The 7,507-nt window shown below is 35.6% G+C and overlaps 1 protein-coding gene across 1 annotated transcript in view; it reads right to left on the reverse strand.

The window, feature by feature from the left end:
• The window catches only part of LOC108973216, a 13,611-nt gene extending 9,616 nt beyond the window's left edge, over positions 1–3,995 (reverse strand). Inside the window, exon 1 of the mRNA XM_018940287.1 lies at positions 2,613–3,995. The gene's annotated coding sequence lies outside the window, so the exon portion shown is untranslated. The remainder of the gene's footprint in view (positions 1–2,612) is intronic.
• Positions 3,996–7,507: the final 3,512 nt, after the last annotated feature.

Consider the following 7,507-nt stretch of genomic DNA (forward strand, 5'->3'; position numbering starts at 1 on the left):
AATACTTGGGAAAACATACCCCTCTCTAGATGCCGCACCCTTGTAGACTCCATGCAGTCCAGATGTGCCGAAATAATAAAAAATCGTGGGGGAGCAACTTCATACTAAATGTAAGGCCATTTGTATGCATTTCAAAACAACAAACGTGTGTTCTTGTAATTTTTCATGCTTTGTTCTTATTTTTTCGAACAGKCTGTTTAAGACCCAATGCAACAAAATTTGCAGTACAAAAAAGTTAGTGCGTATTTGATGACCAGATTTTCAATTTTTTTAATACTCACAATATGTATAAATTTTTTAAGAAAAAAAGGTTCAATAAAATATTACTGAGAAAATTTTATTCAATGATTTCGATATTCACTTTGGTTGTTCTTATTATTTCGAACACGTCTGTAAGTGCATAAGCACGTACGGAAAAGTCGCCAGGTGAATTTTTTTATCACTACGCTTCGATGAGGTACGGCCATTGGCGGCAACGGAGAGCACGGGAAATAACAGTGAGCAGCTGTTTTGCAGAGAATATGCACCAACTCCTTAATGGAACATCATTATATCTGCTTATCTGGCAGTAAACGTCGGGGGCTTCGGTGCGTTTCTCTCCGCAGATGTGCACATTAACCGTGGCACATACTGCCATATGTATTTTGAACATATGCATGTTCGCCTAATTACCACAGCACGCTCCTAAACCGTTGGCTACCCAATGTCCTGACTACACTGTTTGATGCCTTGCTCAATTTTGAATCAATTGCAAGGCGTACCTTTCAGCTTCTTTGTCGGTTCATCAGTTTCAAGTGTGTGCGCCGGACTATGTATGTGTGTTTATTGTTATAAGTTACCTTCTCGCGCCTGCAGTATGTACATTTGCAGCTGCCGCTTTCAAAATTTTGTAAACACTTTCAAATTTGTTGCAGCCATGCCCAAACAAACTTACATTCATGTGCTGAACACAATGCTCTCGACAGACTACAAACGATCTCTGCAAATATTAAAATACACACGTTCTTATGGACGGACCTATTTTGACAGCTGCATGACTACACGRCTGCAGGCCGACAGTTGTCGTTCTCGCTAACTTCAATATTTTCTTATATTTGCCAACGACAGTGGAGTTGACAGTAGAGAGATGAGGAAGAGTGGTGATGCCACTAATATGTAAAATTACTCAAAGCTCTAACAAACCTGACGTTATTTTACAAATAAAAGCATAAAATAGCTCTGTTACATCATTTGTAATAACAATTGACAATTTAAACCCAATAAATTTACCTATTTACTTATTTTTTGCATAAAAAGTTTCAATTTGAACAAAATATTATAATTTCATTGAAGTGCAAGGTATTAGTATGGCCACAACGAAATTGTGTACATGCAAAATTGACAACTGCGTTGTTTTATGTACATGCCGGCTATTGTTGTGTTGCTGCCCTCTCACAAATGTTCATGTAGTCAGATTCAGAGTCTGTCTAGACAATGCTAGATTGTGTTCAACACATCATACTGCAAGTCTAAATATATCGTATGCATGTACCATATCTTGCTATAGATATCACCTAAAACCAATGAAGTTAATGCATAAATGATCAGGATGATTGGATGAGTTGAAATTAAAGTAGTGCCTTGGAAGTATGCCACCCTATTTCCATAAATTATCCAAATCGGACATACGTACCGAATAAGTTGACCCCGTAATAATAGTTGACTTCTGACTGAAAATATCCGTCAATTTGTGAGATATATATTTGAAAAATAGGGATACTAGTATTTTTGGGCGTAAAAAATGGGTCAATATCATATACCCAATGTAAAGATTTTCGAACTTCCGGTACAAAGTCACCGCATATATCGGCAAATTGTAACTTATCACTACGAAAATAAGGGGTCAATACCACCCGATACTAAAGTCTATACTTTTTATAAAATTTTGCTAGCACCTGAAGGAATTTCCCGGCCATTGATCTTTGCGCATTGCAAGAGTATAAAATGTTCAGTCACGTCCTAACTTAGCTGTTCCTTACTTGTTATGACCCTAGACCCCATAAAGTTTACATCGATTTAGCCATGTCCATCTGTCTGTATATATACAAAGTAGTCCCTCAGTTTGTAAGATATCGTTTTGAAATTTTACAAACGTCATTTTCTCTTCAAGGAGCTGTTCATTTGTCGGAACTGCCGATAACGGACCACTATACATATAGCTGCCATACAAAGTGAACGATCGGAATCTAGAGCTGGTATGGAACACTCTTGCATTTGACAAAATATATTCACCAACAGATATTTTCTAAGGTACAGATTATTTTCTAAGGCAACAATGTAATATCCAAAGAAATTGTTCAGATCTGCTCAATATAGCATATAGCTTTTTTGCCCCTAAATTGTTCGATTGCAATTACATAATACGCAAACTCATAATACATTGTTTCTAAATAATTAATTGCGTAATACGAAGTAGAATTTAAATGTCACACGTATTAATTTCCATTTCCAATAAATTCGGCATGTTACTTTTTTACTGTCAAATGTTCTTTTTCTGCACAACAACTGGTTATCTTGGCAAAAAATAATTATTTAAAGTTTCCAAATATCGATTTATCACTTTAAGTACTCACCTTAAGTATCACGTGTTTGCTTCCAAGAATTTTATAATTATTAGTAAATCCACTTCCGCCGGAAGGCACAATAACGTATTTCTGTCTCTATAAATGTTTTAACTTTTTACTTTTTGTTGATAAGAAAGCACTTGACGCACCCCCAATCGAATAGAACCTGCACCGGGCGTTTGAGTGGCGCATCCAATAGTAGCTTGCCGGTTATTTATTGGAAGCTACTATCCGCTATCTCAAAAATAATACAGTAATTATGTGTTTGTTATTGTACATTAATTGTAACTCTCGATCGATAGAGAGTATTTAAACACATTAATTTGTTAGCTCAATTTGTCACAAGCGAGAGTGAACGAGTCTTACTCTACATATGTACATACTCGTATGTAAGTATTTCCGCGCGTTCTAAAAATTATTGTTAGTTTATGCACATACATATGTGTGCATGTGTGAATTTGTTGCGCTTCCGTTGTGACTAGACGGTTTTTCCGCTGTTTCAAAATCTTCTGTTTTTGTTATTGGTGCGCTCTGTTACTGTTATTGGTGCATTAATATTGTATTAGTTGGCGTAACTCGAGTTGAGAGAGGTACCTCGGGGAGATTTACATTTAAGGTATTTTGTTGTTTTGGTTTACTTTCCTCTAGCTGTTTCCTGTTTATTTTGGATAGTCGTATTCTCTGTGTATGTTTCTAAATAGATCACTACACACCCCTCAAATACATGTACTATATATTTTACTTTTTAAACGATTTTTTGCACACTGATTTATTTTTTTCCTCTTGACTAAATCACAATTCACAAAATTTCTGAAGTTATCCCACCGCTAACGACTTTTATGCGGTATTTAACTTAGTGAACTTTCCGCTCGAAATTATTTTGCACGCCGTTTGCTTTGCGAATTCGGAGCCAAAGAAGATAGACCAAAGTAATCGCTGCACTATTGAAACTTGCTCTTTGAACTACTTTTTGAAAGTTCCGAAAGTTTTGTGCCCTCTATGTCACAACTCTCCGCCGCTAAGCTGCTGTACAATGTGTTTTTCGTTTCTTTACTCTTACTAAGAGACTTCTTTTTCCGATTTATTTCGCAATGCGTGTAGTTGCAAGCACGAAAACAAACGAAAACTTTAACAGACTTTTGTTTCATTAATTATTTCTGAATTTCACTTTTTCTCCGTATTATTTTTTCTAAGGTAAATATTTTCCTCCAGAACTCAGCACTTTTTCTTGTGCACTTCTGCATGTGCAATTAACTCTCGATGCAACTATAGTAAACACTTTTATTTTATACGCAATGCCCGATTTGTCTCAGTACATACGCTTTTTTATATTTTTTTTTACAGCGTTTGCTCGCGTGCGTTCATTCTTGCGTACAATAACATGTACCTCACTTCACCGAATGAGTTGTGGTTCTGTATGCGCTGCTAGTTTTGTTATTCGGTGGCGCAGTGTGCTGCGAGAGAACAAATAATAAGGTTTGCCATTTTCTCTGATTGTGCTCGTCGATGCTCTTCTATGACGTTTACTGCATTCGGTTCGTTCCAATTTCTGCAACATGTTCGCGATGGCATTGTCGGATCGTTGTGTGCCCTACAATTGCCTTTATCTGGGTTAATACGCGGAAACTTTTGTTGCTCATTACCGGAAATCCGGCAACTCGAGTCGGGAAACTTTATGCATTCCCTTTCATAATTTCAAACAAACAATATTAACACAAATTCACAAATTTTTATACGCTTCATTTAAGCTTTGCCGAAACTATTTTTCATTCGATAAATTTTATCCTTATTCACGATGAACGGAATGTTTTTCGTCTCTCACCGCCGGTCTATCGCCTACAAAGTACATGTTTGGTCAACAGTTTGTCTCCGTGTATAAACGTACACTTTAGAAATTTGGCTTTCTATTTACACCACCTTCTCTGGGGTAAATCTTGTGCATTTTTAAACTCTAGCAATATGATGCAGAGAATATAATAGCATTGTTAATTTCGTTTCTTTATAACTACGATTTATATTTCAGATCTTGTGTTCTTGATGAACTTGTGTTCTTTGGCACAATGAGAGTATTGTTATTTCAGACAGGCGGAATCGCTGCTATGAAGGGCTATAACTCAGCCACAACTTAAGCAGCTAATTTGAAAGTAGGTATATAGTCCCGATTTCTAATAAGTTAATCTTACAAACTACGAAGGCTCTATTAAACAAACTTGGGTCCACGCCCATCTCTCATATAACGGATTGTGGGAAACTTCTAAAAGTGCGATAACTTATTAAAGTCTTTTTTATTTCATTGTCATTGTAAATGGTTAATATAAAATAAATTAACGAACAACTTGTTTTAGTTTTGTATAATACAAAATAATTAATGGTGCTCTGCGTATAAATCTCTTCGTTTAAATCACGCGAGTCTGGATACTGTATAAGCAGATACGGTTTTTTGCGCTGAAGACTTTCGTTTCATTTACATTTAGCGACAAGCATATTTATCGTGACAAAACTGATATGGCCACTTGCTTGTAAACAAGAATATTTTTTATATTTGGATAGGGAAGAGTTTCTACCCAAATGCCAATCTGAAGTATTAAGCTTTACGTCAAAAATAGTTCAGTCCGGCAACTTTTAAGTGAAGTCGTATATCACTGAAGCTACTCGACTTATGTATTTCAAGTAGATTTGATATATACATATTATTATCTTGACGACAATATGTTACTGTGTGTGAATGACAAGAAATTGCTTTCAAGTTAAGCATAGAATTGCCGGCATCAGTCCATAGAATGCATAATTATATGTATGTATGTATATATGCGCTCCACTCGTAAATATATTAGAAAGAAATAAAGGGTGCTCGGATCGCGCCAACATGCACACATCTGCGTCTCTCAATACCAATTGGGCCATGGCAAGAATATTTAAATACTAATAGAAAATAAACAAAATTTCGACTATTCAAGGGAAGCAGAGACTCATCTGCGCAAGTAGAAATATGATATGTAACACCTTACAAGTAGTTATATGATTCAAAGTAAGATTATTATGTCGAGTTTTCAAAAAATCTGTTATTGCAGATGGTGTTCGGCATATGCATAACAAATGAACAGCAGCTCGTATGTTCATATTATTATATATACCTACACATATATACATTGTCATGTAACGCCTTTTAGTTTACTTTCACACTTATTTATAGTATGTACACGATGAGCAATTGATCGAATATTTCTGGTGATGAACTGCATATGAATGTGCTGAACGCAATGCTCTCGACAGACTGCAAACGATCTCTGCAAATATTACAATACACACATTCATATGGACATACCTATTTTGACAGCTGCACGACTACACGACTGCAGGCCGACAGTTGTCGTTCTCGCTAACTTCAATATTTTCTTATATTTGTCAACGACAGTAGAGTTGACAGTAGAGAGATGAGGAAGAGTGGTGATGCCACTAATATGTTAAATGTAAAATTATTCAAAGCTCTAACAAACCTGAAGTTATTTTACAAATAAAAGCATAAAATAGCTGTATTATATCATTTGTAATAACAATTGACAATTTAAAACCAACTTACTTTTTGCTTAAAAATTTCACTTTGAACAAAATATTAAAATTTCATTGAAGTGCAAGCCACAACGAAATTGTGGACATGCAAAATGGACAACTGTGTTGTTTTGTTCATGTAGTTGGATTCACAACGTCATTTTCAGTTCACTGTCCTGGTGCTGCAGTCTGTCGCGAGCATTGTGTTCAGCACATCAAGGTTGTGAGATTGATTGTCGATCCTTTATGCAATAGTTATGGTGACATTTAAGTAACCACGTATGACAATACATTTTTATTTTAATCCATTTAACCCCTTTAATAAAATTCACTCCGTTTTGACTTGAATTGGAACCTATCCAGTGTTTATCGTGCCCCCATTTATAGTTTATTTCTCACATTATCTAGATATGGATGTAATCATGAGCACTGAAAGAGGAAAGCATTCATAATTTATCTATAATTGTTCAGATATCTGTACAAGAAATAATAATAAAACAAAAACAAACTAGGTACATCAATATTGTAAATTATATTGGGAAAACGTTTGTTCTCTTTGAACGACACGCCTGGCATTAATTTACTTCAAAGTAAATTTAAAAAAAATGTATTTTCTCCTTCATTCATAGTCACGTTTCGAATAGACAGGAAATCCTTGCTAAGTAAAAATCACATTGAAAACAAACAAAAATCATAGATATGCACACACATGCAGAGTAGTTGTACTATGTATGCCGGCAATTTCAGCCACATCCGGGCCGAAGTGAATGAAAAACACTAGCGAGCCTACATCTGGCTCATCCTAAATAAACATAGTCGATATCATCGTTACTTGATCGAAACTGCGGTCGTCGTGTTGCTTAATTTGCGCGCATGCGTACACACACGTCATCCGTACAAACAAAGCAAAACCAAAAATTATATCTGCTGATAGCTTTGAATGATATACATATGTACATACCTATCTGAAGGACGTTTCCCGCTTTTTTACGGGGCATCTCGACAGGATAGAATTTATAGAATACTAACTGTCAAATCTACTGTTCATTAAATTTAAGACTTCGCTCATTCCTAACCGAAATTGCATAATTTTTCAGTAAATCAACAATATTAAACTAAATATTAATTTTTGAGAAAATGTTATTTTGAAAATGTACTTTATTTTCAGAATATAACACAGTCGTCTTAATACTCGCTCCACTAAATTTCATATTACTGAAACGAAAATGCCGGCGGCATATGTGCAAATAGGATATGTTGCCTCTTCGAAATTTTCATAGAAATGAAAACTGCGCTGTCATGCGCGGAACACAATGCTCGCGACAGACTGCAGCAGCACGACAGTGAACTGAAAA

The sequence above is a fragment of the Bactrocera latifrons genome, unplaced genomic scaffold (assembly GCF_001853355.1).
Source record: "Bactrocera latifrons isolate USDA-ARS-PBARC rearing strain unplaced genomic scaffold, ASM185335v1 scaffold_47, whole genome shotgun sequence".
Classification (NCBI taxonomy): Eukaryota; Metazoa; Arthropoda; class Insecta; order Diptera; family Tephritidae; genus Bactrocera; species Bactrocera latifrons.